The sequence below is a fragment of the Athene cunicularia genome (assembly GCF_003259725.1).
Source record: "Athene cunicularia isolate RWA chromosome 1 unlocalized genomic scaffold, athCun1 chr1_part1, whole genome shotgun sequence".
NCBI classification, from domain to species: Eukaryota; Metazoa; Chordata; class Aves; order Strigiformes; family Strigidae; genus Athene; species Athene cunicularia.
The window spans coordinates 15,061,937-15,078,404 of NW_020799091.1; positions in this window are offsets into that span (position 1 = coordinate 15,061,937).

Genomic DNA, 16,468 nt, shown 5'->3' on the forward strand with positions numbered 1-16,468 from the left:
CACAAATCTGAATGTTAAATGTTGTATCTGTACCTTCTCTGTATGGCATCTTTTACCTATACTTTTGATAAGCTTAATAGTAATTTTAACAAGACTTTTATAGATAAAACACACATTTATAGCTGAAACACCTCAAATTACCCCTGGATATTTTACATAGAAGTGCACGAAGAAAAATAAGTGATTTTGAAAATATGTGTCTTTCTTAAAAAGTCTGTTCACTTTTTGAGGATCTTCCCTACTGTCAAAGAATCTGAACGCTGAAGCTTCTGAAAAACTGGTGACATGGCAGCAAATGTTCAGTGGAGAATTTATTTTAATTTCAAACTCATTAACTTCCTGAAAAAAACGTCTTTTGAGCAGGAAGCTGGTATTCCATTTCTATAAATGTAAGTTGTGATCCAGAACGGAGACAAGAGCCCAGTCCCCAAGGCAGAAGTTAGAGATGAGAGACAGTGCTGGGGTCCATAAAATGGGGCCTTTAAATAATACACAATAAATACAAATGTAGTCTTCTTTTAAAGCCTAGTTCTACAGCGGTGCTGAAAAAGCATGAACCATGAACCACATGATGAACGTGTTAAAATGTTCGCTGAGACTAAGAGTAAAGGTCAAAGTACATAATATCAGTCAGTCAATCAGTCAAACAACTGTTTCCATTGATTTTCACAGATCACTCTTTGGACTCACAGGTGTGGGATTTAAACTATTTGGTGCTGTAAAATATCGAGTATCACAATGGTCCTTCCCCATACTTCAACTTTGTACTTCATGCATCATTTTACTATCTTGAAACACAATGAAACAATCTTCATTATATTAACTCTGAGAAGTTCTTCAGAGATCTAATTATTTGTATGTGAAGTTATATATGTGAATAACTTTACAGGATCAAGACCTTATTGTGTAATTATTTGGGACATACACTGTGTATATTTAAATTGTATGGATGAACTTGGCCCTACATTTGAGAACATAATACACAAATAGTCAAACTTTTAAAGTTTACATATTATCATTCCTTAAACTCCTATTAACACTAATTGATAGGTTTCTTTGATGTGCTGACACTTTGGGATTCATCTTGTGTCAAGACGGAAATCCTACAGCAACTGCAGTAAACCTTGACCATTTGGAAAGCATTCAAGCATGTCTAAATCTATCTCAGCTATCACGGTTTTTACTATTACCTGTCAGTCTTCTCAACCAGCTCTCATTTCTCTATTTGGCTGGGTATTGCTTCCTATTATGAACTTTTTTTGGTGGACTGTCCAAAACAGTAAACTTTTTTCCTTTCTTGTGTTACAGTACCTGAAGGAATCTCTGACTTCTTTGACATTAGTAACAACTTCAAGTACTTCAGAATTCAGACCACTGAATTTCTACAATCTTGCTTTCTTCCTCTGCCTGAGGAAACAGACCTTAACTCATGAGAACCATTTTTTGCTAAAAAGTTCAACCAAATCTGTGTAAGTTTAAGTGCCAAAGAATAACTATGAAAACTAAGACTGTTTAAGAGAAAAAGCCACCACCAATGGTGAATAGCAGTCAGGTTTTAAATTTGTTATATTTTTCAGTAGTTTTGCATGTATGAGGATAGCTATACATTAACCTTTTCTCCCTCTCTGTCATTAGTGAACATTTCTAGAGCTACAAAGGGAGCAATTTCAGCTTCATATAAACCAGCTAAAGATTGAAACTGATATACTTCCACAACATTTTCTACTGTTTTTCTGGTAAGTCTGGCACATTGCAAGACTTTATATTTTGCAATTTGACCATGTCTTTAGGTTCAGAATCAGCTCAATAGATTTGTTCCCTCATTGTAGCCTGTATATATGTCAGCGTTTTCAAGTGCATGGAACAAGTGCTCTCAAACTGCGAGTTTAGCTTTCCTGATGCAACTTGGATCTTTCCACAGCAAGATATACCAAGCCCAGGGAAAACATGAAAATAAGCATTCATTTTCTCTTATTTTTTTCTCCATTTGGGTTACAACAAACCCAGGATTTTGTAATTTATGATGAATAAGATAGGTACTTCTGGGTTTTGCTGATTTCCAAGCAGAAGCAAGCTGGCAAAGCAAGAAATAATGGCAGGTATTTACATCCAGACATTGTAAACTATCACAACAGTGTCCAATTTCCAGAGGACTATTAAAAAGAAGTTAATCCACAGATATTTCCATGTTTGTTTACCTCAGTAGTTTTTATTTTTCAAGTTTTTTGACATTCTTTTTTCCAAACTTAATTATCAATAAGCCATTAAGTCAACTTTCCAAAGTTATGTGTTGGCTACCTGTTGGGGGGAAATAATTCGGGACAAAGTTCGTCAATGCAGGATTTCTGGAAGAGATAGATTCTCTCCAAATTTGAAATCACCCTTTTTAAACTGGACACTCAAGCCAGGTATGCAGGTATCCAGACGTGGGGTGACAAGTCATATTATGAACAGAAGCTTGAAAATCATATAATTAGAATTACTTACTCATAGTGGTAGGCCAGATAATATGGATGAAATAAAAGATTAGGAAGAGAAAGGATTAAAATAATGTATCAGTCTGCCTGCTGAAATGAATTGTCCCTTATTATCCAATATCTAGCATTCACTCTGATCTTGTTTTAAGCTCTTTAAAATTAAGGACATATTTCTTCCCTTAGGTCAAGATCCCCAGCTCTCAATTTCCATGTCAATGACATCTTCTGTTAGTGCCAAGGGCAGATCTTGAATTATAGTTAACAAACATTTTACTAAAAAAAAAAAAAAGCTAAATATACCTAATATTTATATATTTCCTAAATCTTAACAATATTTAATAAAGTGCTCTTTATAGAAATATTTTGCATTTAGTTGGAATATTATTTTTTTAAATCTGGATAAACTAACTAGGAATTACAAATTTTCAGGTGTTCTGATTATTCCCTCCCCTACTCTATAGCAAATCCCTTTATTTCTTCCAGTAAGTGACAGTTTTCTTACTCAGACTTAATCCTGAAAAATCTCATTCTTTAGTTTAGCCAGGACTCAGCCTGTCCTATAAAAATGCAGTTTCTGAGCTTTTGCATAAGTTCCCATTACCAGAGTAAATTTCATCTTCAGTAAAAAGATTCTAAAATTTTTTCTGTGAGAATCTGTTAATACATGAGTGAGCCTTTACTAGACACTGCATTTTCAAGCAACTTTCTGTAGAAATCCTCTTGTTCATGCCAAAAAAAGAAGCATTTGTTATGTCAGCTTTCATTCTTAAAGATGAATGTGCTTATAATTTAAGTTCAAATGTTTCCTGGCTCCATTAAACCTCAAGAAATATTTTGTTCTCTTTTTTTCTATCGGTAGATATAGATGTGTTCAGAAGGCACTGACCATTATGAGGAAAATTTAAGAAAAGACAAGTACAGTTTCCAAGATGTTTTTAAAGCAAGCAATAATGAGGCTTGAGAAAAATTTTTTTCTCAGTTTGACTATCAGTAGTTACCACATTGGAGCAGCTTTTTTACTTCTTTCTAAGTGTTATGCTACACAAGAAGAAAAGCCCTATGATATATGCAGCTAAAATAGTAAAGTCAAGTGGTTAGAACTGTGAAAAATAAGGACTTTGAGGTGCATTTATGATTTTAAATTTCTTCCTTTTTAGACATACATCATTTATCATAAACTCTCATTACAAAATTACTTTGAACATTTTCCACATAATTCTGACTCAGTGTGTAGTCATTACTCAAGTGAGTAAATATTTAGTGGCAAACTTCAAGTTGCTTTTACCTACAAGAACCTTTGTGGAAATGGAGAGATGATGAATGTACTAAAATAATGCATTGGCCAATAACATTAGCAAATACTGATTTTTAAATGTTCTCCCACATTAAGTGACATTGAATATATATAACATATATATGACCAGTCAAGCATCCTTTCTCTAGGGCTGCTATTTCTTCTTCTGGGACTATACAGTAGCCTAAATTCCAAAAATGTCAAAAAATGTTGAATGTGGAAATCCTCACTGCTCGGTGCTGCTGGTGGCCCTCAGTACTTCGAGGCAGTCTGAAACAGATGGAAACAGAGGAGACATTTCATCTTGTGCACACAGAATAGCAGTAATTGTACATAATAAATGCAAACACATTTTCCTTTAGGATCAGTTTCCTTCAAAAACAATTTGTTTTATATAATCTAATAAGCTCTACAAAAGAATTTTAAAAAGGGTAGAAAGCCTACTGAATGTGATGATGAACATACGAAGGATTCAGACATTTTACTGGCTGGAGAGTTAGCACAACCTACATACATACCACACACAAACCCTTATTTTCAAAATGAAAGAACGAAGAACAGTTAGCAAAACTCCCCAAAGGCCTTTCTCATAAGTTAGTAACATCATTCCTATATTGTTTCATGAAACTATTAAATATGTTCCTGTTAAAATTTGTGCAAAAGTGCATGGCCCTTCACAAGTTTTCTTATGAGTTTTCTTTTTAATGTTCTCTGCATATCATTAAGCAATTAGCTGAAAACTAGTAAGCCATCACAGACAAACACATAGACACACGCAGAGGAATGACCGACGCCTGTTTCTGAGATTGTCCCTGCCGCCGTGTCTTGGCCTCGCTGTACGGACTGGCTGTCAGTGCCCGGGCGCGAGGGGGCGGCGGGGGCTGCTGTGAGGGGGGGCCAGTTCCAGCAGATCCCAGCCAGCTCCAATGGCCCCACCACAGGGCACAGCTGAGCCCCTCAGCCACGATGGTGGAGCCTCTGGAGGGGAAAGCATATTTAAAACAGGGCAAATGCTTCATGGCGGTGTGAGGGGTGAGGAAGAGAAGTGAGAGAGGCAGCCCTGTGAAGATCAAGGTCAGTGAAGAAGGAGGGGGAGGAGGTGCTCCAGGTGCCAGAGCAGAGCAAAGATTCTCCTGCAGCCCACAGAAGAGACCACAGTGGAGGAGATACCCACACGGCAGCCATGGAGGACCCCATGCCACAGCAGGTGGATATTTCCTGAAGAAAGCTGCTGCCACGGACAGCCCACGGGGTAGCAGGGGAAAAGTGTGAGGAAGGAGCAGCAGAGATGAGCTGCTATGGACTGACCGCAACCCCCATTGTCCCTTATACTACAAAAGTATCATTTTAAGAAGTCTCTCTTTATGAATTCTGTTTACTCTCAAGTTAACTAGATGCATATTTCTATTATCTTTGATGAACAAAAATACATGAATACACTTCAAACTGACTTTTCCAAGCACATTTCCTTTTTATCAGCTGCACCCAATAACAGTCTTAAGTCCTATTTTTCCTCTACACAACCTGTTATATATCTCAGGTAAAGAATTCTCACGTATATTTAATACATGTAACATTTGTCATGCATTATCAGAAGTCATGTATATTTTTCAATTAATAAGTTTTAATTAAGTCTTTCCAGAACCATCTGATTACAGATGAAATCATAATTTGTGAAAGTTAAAAGAAAGTTTCAAATTCTCAGCTGCTGAGTAGCAGATAATTGCCAGTGAAATCTACGAAAATAATGGATTTTTATACTTTTTAGCACTTTTCAGTGTTTCTTGAGTATCTCAAAATGAAATTACAAAGAAAAGCAGATATTTCTCAATTTGTCTACACCGCTATCCTAGAAACTTCTGATCTGGGCTGGGTACTATAGCAAATGACTCTTGGCAGCTTTGGCTTAGGAAGTCCTGTTTTTCCTAACCCTTGGGATGGATTTTCAGAGCCCTCTTTGCACTTCATGCTAGCACAGGTATCCAGCTGCTGACATTTCAAGAGTGTATTTTAAAACTAACTTGGTATCTCTAACATACAGCAGCATCACAGAAATAACTGCCACCTAGGCCTACTCACAGATGATTTGGTTGCATATGACATGACAGCTGCTGTCGATTCTATCTTATATCATTAACCTACGAAAATACATTCAACATAACCACAGCCTGCCGTGCTGAACTTCATAAAGTAGTTCAAATCATTTTTTTCTGCAGGTCATTAAGAAACTAGTAAACAGACTATTTAACAATGATGCTAATGTAAATTTTCCATGACAGCAGTCACTGGTATCCTGCTGACAAATGATAATGTCATTGCAACGTGTCCTTAGAGCTCAGTAATTACTTCTGTATTCATGAGTGTATTTGGCTGGAAGTTTACCTGATCTGAATGTAAAAGCTCTCTGCAAAGTTTATACATGCTAAGTGCGTCAGGTGCATGTGCAAAATGAGTATGTTTGAAATCCCTCTAAAGAAATGATTTGTTCACCTGGGGCATTACACTTTCTTCTTCCTGCCACTCAGTATTCTTCCTGAAATACTGCATTATTGAACTATTGCTTTAGCTTCTTACCTTCCAAGATAATGCAATAAGAAAACATTTCAAAGATCAAAAAGCAAAATACTTCCGAAGAACTGCAATAAACTAGCTTTAAAAGTGTCCTGCCTAGGTATATGAAATAGGCTTTTGTAATTTCAGACACTACCAGCATAGTTTGAAGCATAGTTTTATGATGGTGATTCTTTCAAAATGCTTTTAAACCTTCTAAACTATTTGAAGGACAACATCTGGATTTCAGCAGTTAAGAAATAATATCTAATGTTTCTAAATGAGTTTTATATATTAAAGTGTCCACTACCTGATTAAATTTACCTTCAAGTACATAAAGAAATAAATAACATTGTATTTGAAGCATCAGTGATTACATGTGAGAAGTCGTATTATAGAAGGGAATAGTCTCAGAAAACAAGAAACAATGTCTCCTTAAAAGAGGGATAATGAGGAATCCAGAGAAAACAGAACACTTCACCTAACTATGGAACTACATTAAAATGGAATAGATGTGTAGATGGTGAACTTACACACACCTGAATAATAACAAAACCAGCCAATATGGATTTTTCAAGAACAAAATATGTCAAGCCAAGCTAATCTCCTGCTATGACAGGATAACTGGAATGCTGGGTAAGAAGAATAAATTTGATGTATCTTGAGTACAGTAAGACTTTAAATATTTTTCTATGTTAAATTCTCACAGGGAAATGTCGTCTAGATGAAAAAAAAAAAAAAAAAAAAAAAAAAAAAAATTAGAAATATGCATTACAAAGTAAGTGGATAAAATTTGTAGATGTAACCAGGATGTGTTAGAGTTACAGAAGTCTGGAGAACAACTTCCTAATTCAAAACTGTCATAATAAAGCTCAGAGCACAATAACTAGTAAGAAGAAACAAACACTTAAGACACCAAATCAGGAAAAAGGACCTGCAAGATTAAGCGTATTAGAAGGGACATGTGAGTCAACAGTGCACTGTTACTGCAAAGAAAGGAAAGGGAAATCTTGTGTTCTCAAGTATTTTGCAGGTTAAGATATGGGTGAGGATCATTTTCTTCTATTTGTTTCCAGGGAGAATGCAGCTAAAGCAGTGTGAGCAGTCTTCAATGCCATACTCCAAAACACATAATCACTCTGGAAAGAATACAGCAGAAAACAGTAAGAAAGACAAGTGGACTCAGAATGCATTATCTGTGAGGGAAGACTGCAGAGAAAAAGGTTTCTTTTAGTCCAGGCAGGTAAAGAGTTTATAAATCTTCCAGGGTATGGAAAATTGTTAATAGAAAAGACAATGACAGATTGTTACCAATTGTTCATGAGAAAGAAAGACAAAAAGAACCCAGTTTAACTTGCAGTAAAGACTATATAGGTCATATATTAAGAAAAAAAAAAAAAAAAAAAAAAAGGAGAGAATAAAAGCTTGAACAGGACACCTTCAGAAAGTCTTTTAGCAAAACTTCTAAAAAAGTACCAGATAAAAATCTCTGTGGGAAGCTCTAGCATATCTGATCCTTCTCCAGCGCCAGGGGACTGGACTATGTAACCTTTGGAAATCTATTCCATCCCTGCATTTCTAATTCAATGACCACATGATGTGCTTTATCAAGGACCATTTATGGATTTTTTAGGAGTGCTCTAAGTGACATAAGGTTAGATAATTTCACCCTTTTGCAAAGCAACATTTTCCTCCCCAAGAGGCACCCCTGCTTCCCTTGCACGTACTTACAGATTATAGTGCTATTCAACACAGGTAAAGACAGAGGAAGTTGCCATAATACGTATTTTGGATAATTTTTATAAATATGTCTATGTGAATGATTAGGACAAAATCTGACCTGTTTTAAAAGATGCTCCACAAATAAACTTTCTGTGAATAATCCCTAGCTTCACAGAGTATGAATCACTGTGTATTAAATATTAAATAAACCAACAGCTTTAAATCAATTGCTTTTAAGGGATTTTAGTGCTAGATGAGATCATTACAGCAACTGATTTGCTTCATATAACTTCACCTAGTAAAGTAACAGACATACTCACCTTGATGTTGGTTAGGATAACGCATCTTCAATAGTCATTTTTTAAAGAAGAAATAACTGGATAAAAACAGACATGTCCTGACTATCAGAATACTTGTAGGAACATACAATTTTGAATAAATACCAGGTATGCTTACAGCACTTAAGGCATCAAAGACTGTTCTGATTTTCTAGGAAAACAGATTCTACTTCTGTAAACACATAGCACGTGGTTATAGCTGAATGGCAGCAATTATCCAGTCTGCAGCTTTTGCAGTGTGGGGGACGAGTGTTGGAAGCCAGCTAGAGCTGATGCAAACAGATTTATTTGAGATAAAATTTAACCCTGCTGTAGAGAGAATAATACAAGTTTGAATACAGAAAGGCCAAAACCGTGGGCTAAAAATGCATCCTCTAATGTAGACAATATTGTATGAGCTCTAATTAATGTGAAAATTAAGCAGAAAATAAAGTCTCTCTGTGTGTGTTAAGAATAGCATTAGGTTGCTTGATTTTTTTTTTTCCCCAAAGCTGAGAAATAGCTTAATGTAAGTAACTAGTGCTTTTATATAAAAGTATAGATGGTATGATGGCAGTATATTATCTCTCAAACATGCAGATACAGGTCTGTTAGGAACTAGGAAAGGTAAGACAAGATCACAGGCCATAGGTGAACAGTATCATTGGCAATAAGCCTCACTGAAACTAATTTTTATGAGGAATTTAGTGTTACATGCAGTAGAAGCATGTAACATGAAGAATTGAAGGTTTCCTGGTTATCATGCTTGAAAGATTTTTTACCAAATTTTCTTCCCTTCATGAATTTAAAAGACAGGGCAGAGGTTTCTTAGCAATTTCACTGTTACCTTTCTCTCCCTGGATCTGGAATTCAAACTCGCCCTTTTTGCTTATCCAGCATCATTGATACTGAGGCTTTTGCAGCTGGAGCTGGTGTGGTGATTCTGTGCTAGTGGCACACACAAGCCACAGAGAAACTATCTCACCCTTCCACATGGGCGGCAGCATGACGGAGGTGAACAAGAGAAATGAGCTAAAAAATTACCACCTTCAAGCAAAGGTGAACTTTGGGGTGTTTTTTACAGGATATGACTATTAGGTCAAAACAGCAAGATGCTCTGGGTAGTGAACAGATGCCATTATACTGTTCTGACATCTTTCTCATTCTGGTGCTTAGATTATATCACAGAGGTTAAGGCAAAACATTTTAATGAGAACTGGTAAGAGAATAAAAAATATTTTCCACCAACAGTTGGGAAAAAAAAAAAAAAGGAAAAAAAAAAAAAGAGTTTGGGGGAAATCTTGAATTTTTAAAATTGAAATATTCTGATGTTTTGACATGTTCTGGGATTTCTTCCTCAATAGAAACCAAAGAAACTGTCTTTTGCATTTAGGGAAAAATATTGTTTTTATTACCAATAATTCACATTCCAAATATCTATAATTATTTAGGTCAAGTTTTTGTCTCCTGATTATTATCTTCTGTTTTTTTTCTCATCTTATTCCACACTGAATTCAGTTTCACTGCAAAGTTTTCAACTGAGGGGGTGTGTGTGTGTTTGTGTGTGTGTTACAGTGGCTGTTGTTTGCTTAGAAGATGTAGAATCAACAACTTATGCCCAGTTTAAAAAGGCAATTTTTAAGTCCTGCAAGATTCCGAAGGGCCATATGCATGCCTCCAGTAAATAGTAGAGGGACATGTGGGTGAACAGCCTTTCTTAACCTGCATCCTCCCTTTCAGGGTATGACCAGGATGGCCAGACTTTTCAGTCTGTATGATTGCAAGCCAGTGACCACAAATACACCCAGGGGAACCCTTCCTTTGATACTTTAGAAAAAGTACTCAAATGAGTAAGTATAAAAACGGGAAATGAAATACATTTATTTTAAACACTATTTAATGTAAACTTACTGACAGTTGGTCTAACCCATACAAGTATCTAGAAGACCAGCAATAACTCACTTCAAATTCAGGAATTATTATAAGTGATGGGCAGAAGCCAGCATTAGCAATAGTTGATCTTTTTTCACTGTATAAACAAGGCCAGATGGGCTCAAGTGGAATGCATTTAAGTTGGTGCATTTTCCCCACACGCATGCCTCTAATTGATGAGAAAATTGCCCCATCCTTCAGATTTGCCTGGCATTTACTACTGCAATAAGCTGTACATAGGGAAGAAACATTGCTTCAAACTTTCACACTTTCTCAGGTACATCCCATGATGCAGCCCACGTTATAAATCTGGGCCAGAAGAAACCTATTACACCATTAAAAATGTAACGAAGGTGAGATCAAATTTAAAGGGCATAGATTCCAATTTTGCTCTTGTATCAAGTTCTCAGGGACTTAAGCTGTCTGGGAAGTATTGCAGAAGAATCTCACAATACTAATTGAATGAGCAATAAAATGGCAGATGAAATTCTGTATCCAAAAAAATGGAAAGCGCTGTACATGGGAAAAATAACCTTAACTATACATACACAATGATAGGCTCTAAATTAGCTATTACCACTCAGGAAAGAGATCTTGAAGTCTTTGTGGATAGCTTCCTGAAAACATTGTCTGCATGCTCAGAGGGGAATGGCATTTTAGGAATGATTAGGAAAGGAAATGAGTAAAACAGAAACCAGTTTTACACCTGAAAAAATGTGTCATATTCTGTGTGTCCTATTTTTCAGAAAGCCATAAGAAGCAGCAAAGAGAATAGCAGCAAAGAGGGCTGATATATAGCATAGGCTGTAGGATATAGGAGGACAGAATAGATGGAGTAGGATTCTTCACATTTGAAGAGGTGACTGATGGGTGATATTATAAAGGTATACAAAACTATGGCTGATATGACATGGTAAACCATTTTTACCTCTTTTTTTTTCTTAGAGGAGTGTCAGGGAAAGTTCAATATAAAACAAGGTTTAAAACAAACTAAATAAACTCTCTTAGAATGGGATTATAGAGCTCACTTGCATAGGATGTTGTGGATGCTGGAAGTAAATACATGGAAATAACAACCGTAGGCAGCTCTTCAACACAAGGATCTCTGTGAAATCTTCAGTTTAGAAACCTTTAAGCCCTGGCTGTCAGGAGGTGAGAGCACTGAACAAGAAAGAACCTCTTCAAAGTCCCTTCAAGTTTAAATGAAGGACTGCTCAGCTTCTCATACTCTTCCCTAATAAACTTCTACTGGTTGTTAGACATAGGGTACTGTTCTAAATGGACATTGTCTAACTTAATATGGCAGTTCTTAATTATACTAACATTACCACATTTTTCTCAAATGGAAATAATCCTGATTGATTGACATCAGAGTGATTTAAAGAATAATCAGGATTTTTCACTTTCTGCAGGACAACCACAATAACCTCTCCTTTCGTGGTCAAGGTCTCTTACCATATCACTTCAGTTTCTTAAGGTTGGTAAGTTTGCAAAGAATGATGTTAGCATGCAGCATGGTGGAAAGGAGTGGGATCGTTGGATGAACACATTCAAAGCAAAATGCATTGTAGTATAGTTTTTTCAGTATCAACATAACACTCTTAATGAGAAGCACTATTAAAAATAATTACCTGTTCTGTCTAGCTCAGAATTTAGATGAATGGAAAATAAATCAGTAAGAACAAAAATGCAAAAAAACACTGTAAAGCAATTTCCTGAAAATAGGTTCTGCTACTGAAAGGAAACTGTATCTTGTTCTGGTGCATGGCTAATCTATGCAGTACTGCTGGTATCACTTCAAAAGATGATGTGAGACCATGCCACAGGGTGGAGTGTAAAAAATTCTACATAGATTTGTATTTTATTTACTTTTTACTGCCCAGAAGTGCTAAGCATTTCACAAAAGACACAGACATGTCCCAGAGTTTACAGTCTAATGGATCTATTTGACAGCTATGTGAGCTACAGCATTTCATAAGGCAAGAAAGGACTAAGCAAGGACAGGGTGTTGAGTCAATTGTTTTCTCCGTCGTTTATTTATTGCTGAAGCATTTCCAGTGACCACACAGCGTAAGCTGCAATGAGAATTGCATTTGAAGCAAGACTAATCTAAATGACTGAATCCAGTTTTGAGATGGAACTCCGTGCCCAGATGGTTGTGCCATGGGGAGCCTTTGTGGTGCAGACATTTGCCTACTCTGAAGGAGCTCATTTAGCAGCACTGGCACACAGACCAGGGTCAGGGTGTTGTCTGTTTGCATGCTGTCAACTGCCCGGGTGCAGCTGGAACATGCTGGGGAGGCGTGGTGGTGCATCTTTATTTCTGTGTCTCTTGCTAGTGAAATTGCCCTTCTCTTCCCCCTTCCTCCTCTCTGTACTCCAATTGTCTCAACCTACCCTTAACAATTAGCACAGCTTCACTATCCCCCTTTCTCAGACAAGTCCCCTTCTCCCTCACAAAGCTACATGTCTCCAGACACATAATGACATGCCTTTTGTATAGATTGTGTAGCCGGGATTTGTATTTTGGATGCAAGAACATATAAATACGAACCAAAGTTGCTACTTCAGCAATGGGTATTGATCACTACACTACATATGCATCATGAACTCCATCCACTGCAAATTGTCTGTCTCCTTCATATCCTGCTTTTCCTCTGGGATTCCCAAAAGGTGAATGACTCTGGTATCTTTGCAGTTTTATTCCTCCTGGCTAACATACAGCCTTCATTTCTTCTCTAGCACAGATTTTCTCATCTTCTTCTGGTTCCTGCAGGGTCTTTTCATAAACGCATTTAGTCCAAGCACAAGACTATCTGATCAAGAAAATAGCCAAAGTTTTCCAAGCCTTGCCAGAGGGAAAAAACATCATATTCATGCATTTTCTGCAGCAAGATTTACTCAGGTGCTGCAGCAGATAGCCAGCCTCTCAGCTGATGCTCTAAAGCACGAGTCTTCTCTAGTGGTGGCCTCCAGGCAAGGCAGACAGGAGCTGTCATGTGGCCTAAGGCAAAGCAAGCATTAGCCACCAACAACCAGCAGTCCCTCTCCAGACTCCCTCTAGTCTATCCCCTCCATACATTTCATGCATTCAATAAAACATTTTTCACTAATTTCTTAATTTCTCTAATATTTTGTTGTTAGGAGATCTGTCCCTTTTTCACTTAATCACTTACCACAACCTTCAGAGTCTGGCTGAAGGGAACTAGGCGGAGCCAGGGACCCCAGTTCAGAAGATGGTTTGTGCAGCACACCTCCAGCAGCTACCAGGAAAACAGGCAAACTCTCGCTTCTGGTCTCCTCTTGCCTGGCAGTGTGCAGCTGTACTGGGTTTATGTGGCAAGGTTGGGGGTGTGGGGGTTAGCAAGCTCTGCAGGGGTGGCTTCTGTGAGAAGACACCAGAAGCTGCCGCCATGTCAGAGCCAGTTTCATCTGGCTCCAAAACAGACGCATTTCTGCCCAAAGCTGAGCCCATCAGTGATGCTGGTGGTACCTCTGTGATAATGTATTTAGGAAAGGGTAAAAAAAAACCCACTTCATAGCAGCTGCATGAGAGAGAAGTGAGAAAAATGGATAAGAAACAGCCCTGCAGACACTGAGGTTAGTGAAGAAGGGTGGGGAGGAGGTGGTCCAGGTGCTGGAGCAGAGATTCCCCTGCAGTCCATGGAGGGCCATGATGGAACAGATACCAACACTGCTGCCTGTGGCCAACCCCATGCTGCAGCAGGTAGAGATGGCTGGAGGAAGCTTCAGCCTGTGGAGAGCCCGTGCTGGAGCAGGCTTCTGGAAGGAGCTGTGACCTGTGAAGAGGAGCCCACATAGGAGCAGGTTTTGTGGCCCATGGAGAGCCTACACTGGATCAGTCTGTTCCGACTGAAGGACCGTACCCTGTGGGAAGGGTCCACACTGGAGTAGGACAAAAGTATGAGCAGAAAGTAGCAGCAGAGAAGTGCTGTGGATTGACCGGGACCCCATTCCTGGTCCCCTCACACAGCCTGGGGTAAGAGGGAGAAGGGTTGTGAAAGGAGGAGTGAAGTTGAGGCTCATAAATGCTGGGGGTGGGGATGTTTTATAGTTTTGTCTTTGTTTCTTACCATCCTACTCTATTCTTAATTGGCAATAAATTAAATTAATTTTCCCCAAGTTGAACCTGTTTTGCCTGTGATACTAATTGGTGAGTGATCTCCCTGTCTTTATCATGACCCATGATCTTTGTCATCTTATTTTTTCCCCTTGTCCCGTTGGGAGCGAGAGAGGAGCTTGGTGGGCACTCACAAGTCAGGCAAGGTTAACCGCCAGAGCAGCAGTGAGTCTAAAAACTTATCTCACCTTTCTTCCTTTCCAGCCTTAATCTTGATTACATCCCTGTCACCTTTCCTGTTCCAGTTTTTCTGTAAGATAAACATTGTGATCAATTACTTGATCATCTGCCATTCACTTCTCAAAACTTACTGAAATGAGATTTTCCCCCTTGTATCTTTTAAACAAAATTGCTAAGGTGGCCTCTTCACTTTTCTTTCCCCTGCTTTCCACAGCTGCAAAAATGATCCTGACATGTCTAAGCAGGGTAGTGTCAAGTAAAGGAGGGGATTATTTCCAGGATACAGGAATACTGGGGTCATCTCTGATAGTCCACATTAGAAACCAAAGCTAGACAAATGCAGATTTTAACAAATGAGAGTAGGTAACAACTGGAACAACTTACCCAGGGAAGTGATGGATTTCCTGTCTCCTGAAATCTTTAAATTAAGATTGGATGTTTCACTAAAATATATGTTCCAACTCCAACAGAAATTACAGACGATGTAGGAACTGCTGGGTGAGATTCTTGGTCAGATCAGATTAGACCATTGTACAAAATGGTTCCTTACGGACTCTCAAATTAAATTTAAATTAACATGCTACCATTATATTTGAAAAACACCAAGGCATATTCCTCACCTCAGTTGGTAGACAATAACTTGCTGTGCCACTATAATGGACATACGTCTAAAATCCTATACTTTTAAACATGTTTGCCATGAACTAACATGAGTACACGTCACCAAATTAACTAAATGTTTTACCTGTTTCCAGGTTCACTTGCTCCTAGTGGTGAAGAACCAGCCAGTCATTATGGAATGGAAATATTAACCCATTTTCATTACTTTTTACTTGTATCTACAAAGTCATAAAGTTAAATGCTAAAGGATGGAAGAAAGGAGGAACCAAATTTTGGGGAGCACTTAGGAACACGAAGGAGGCAAGGTAAGGAAGAAGAAAGGCAAGCAAGAGCAAAAGCAGAGGTCACAGAAAGCCATGGGTAAATAATGTGAGACACAAGCCTGGAGATTCAGAGGAAGGATGGCAATACATGGAGGGAAAGTAAAAGGAAGACTTACTGAAAAATAAAGGAATGAGTATTCTGAAATGGAGATGAAGTTTGCTTGCCACTGACCTGCAAAGAAATCTCTCAAAGAGTAATTTATTTACAGAAAATCCACACTTTCCCAACCACGCACACACAGACAGTCACGCACACGGTGGCACATGCCCATGCAGATAAGTTTATATATAAATCTACTTTCAATGCTCTTTGCTTGCTCTTCTGGGTACGTGGTTGATGGTAAGGAGCTCACGATCATGCTTCAGGAATCACTGTCACCGTCTGCAGCAATTAAAGGGGGTGTCTTCCAGCCCAAAACAGGAGAGCTTGAGGACATGGGATGTGGTAATAAACTAAGAAAGTAAACCTGAGTGAAAGCAGGCAACACTCTGGTTTGGAGCAATTGTGTGTGTTTGAACACAGAGCCGCAAAGTTCACCTTAAAAATCAATATCCTTTCATATTACCAATTAACATTTTAAAATTAAGTTATTGGAGCTCAAATCATTCCCTGTAGCTGACAGAAATCTCTCTGCAAAGCTACATGTAAAACTAGAAGCTCCCTTCTCTGACATACAGCTATTGTTGGATGATTTCATTACCTATAATTTATTATATATATATCTTTAATTATTAACTGCAATATCCCCAGACTTCTGGCAGCAGCTTTGGGGAACTTCCAAGGTTTGGAAAGAAAAATCTAAAGGCACCAAAAAGAAGGGTCTAGACACATTAAAAAGCTCCATTATTTTTCCCACCAAAAAAAAACCCCAACCCTAAAATTAAAAAAAAAAAAAAAAAAAAAAAAAAAA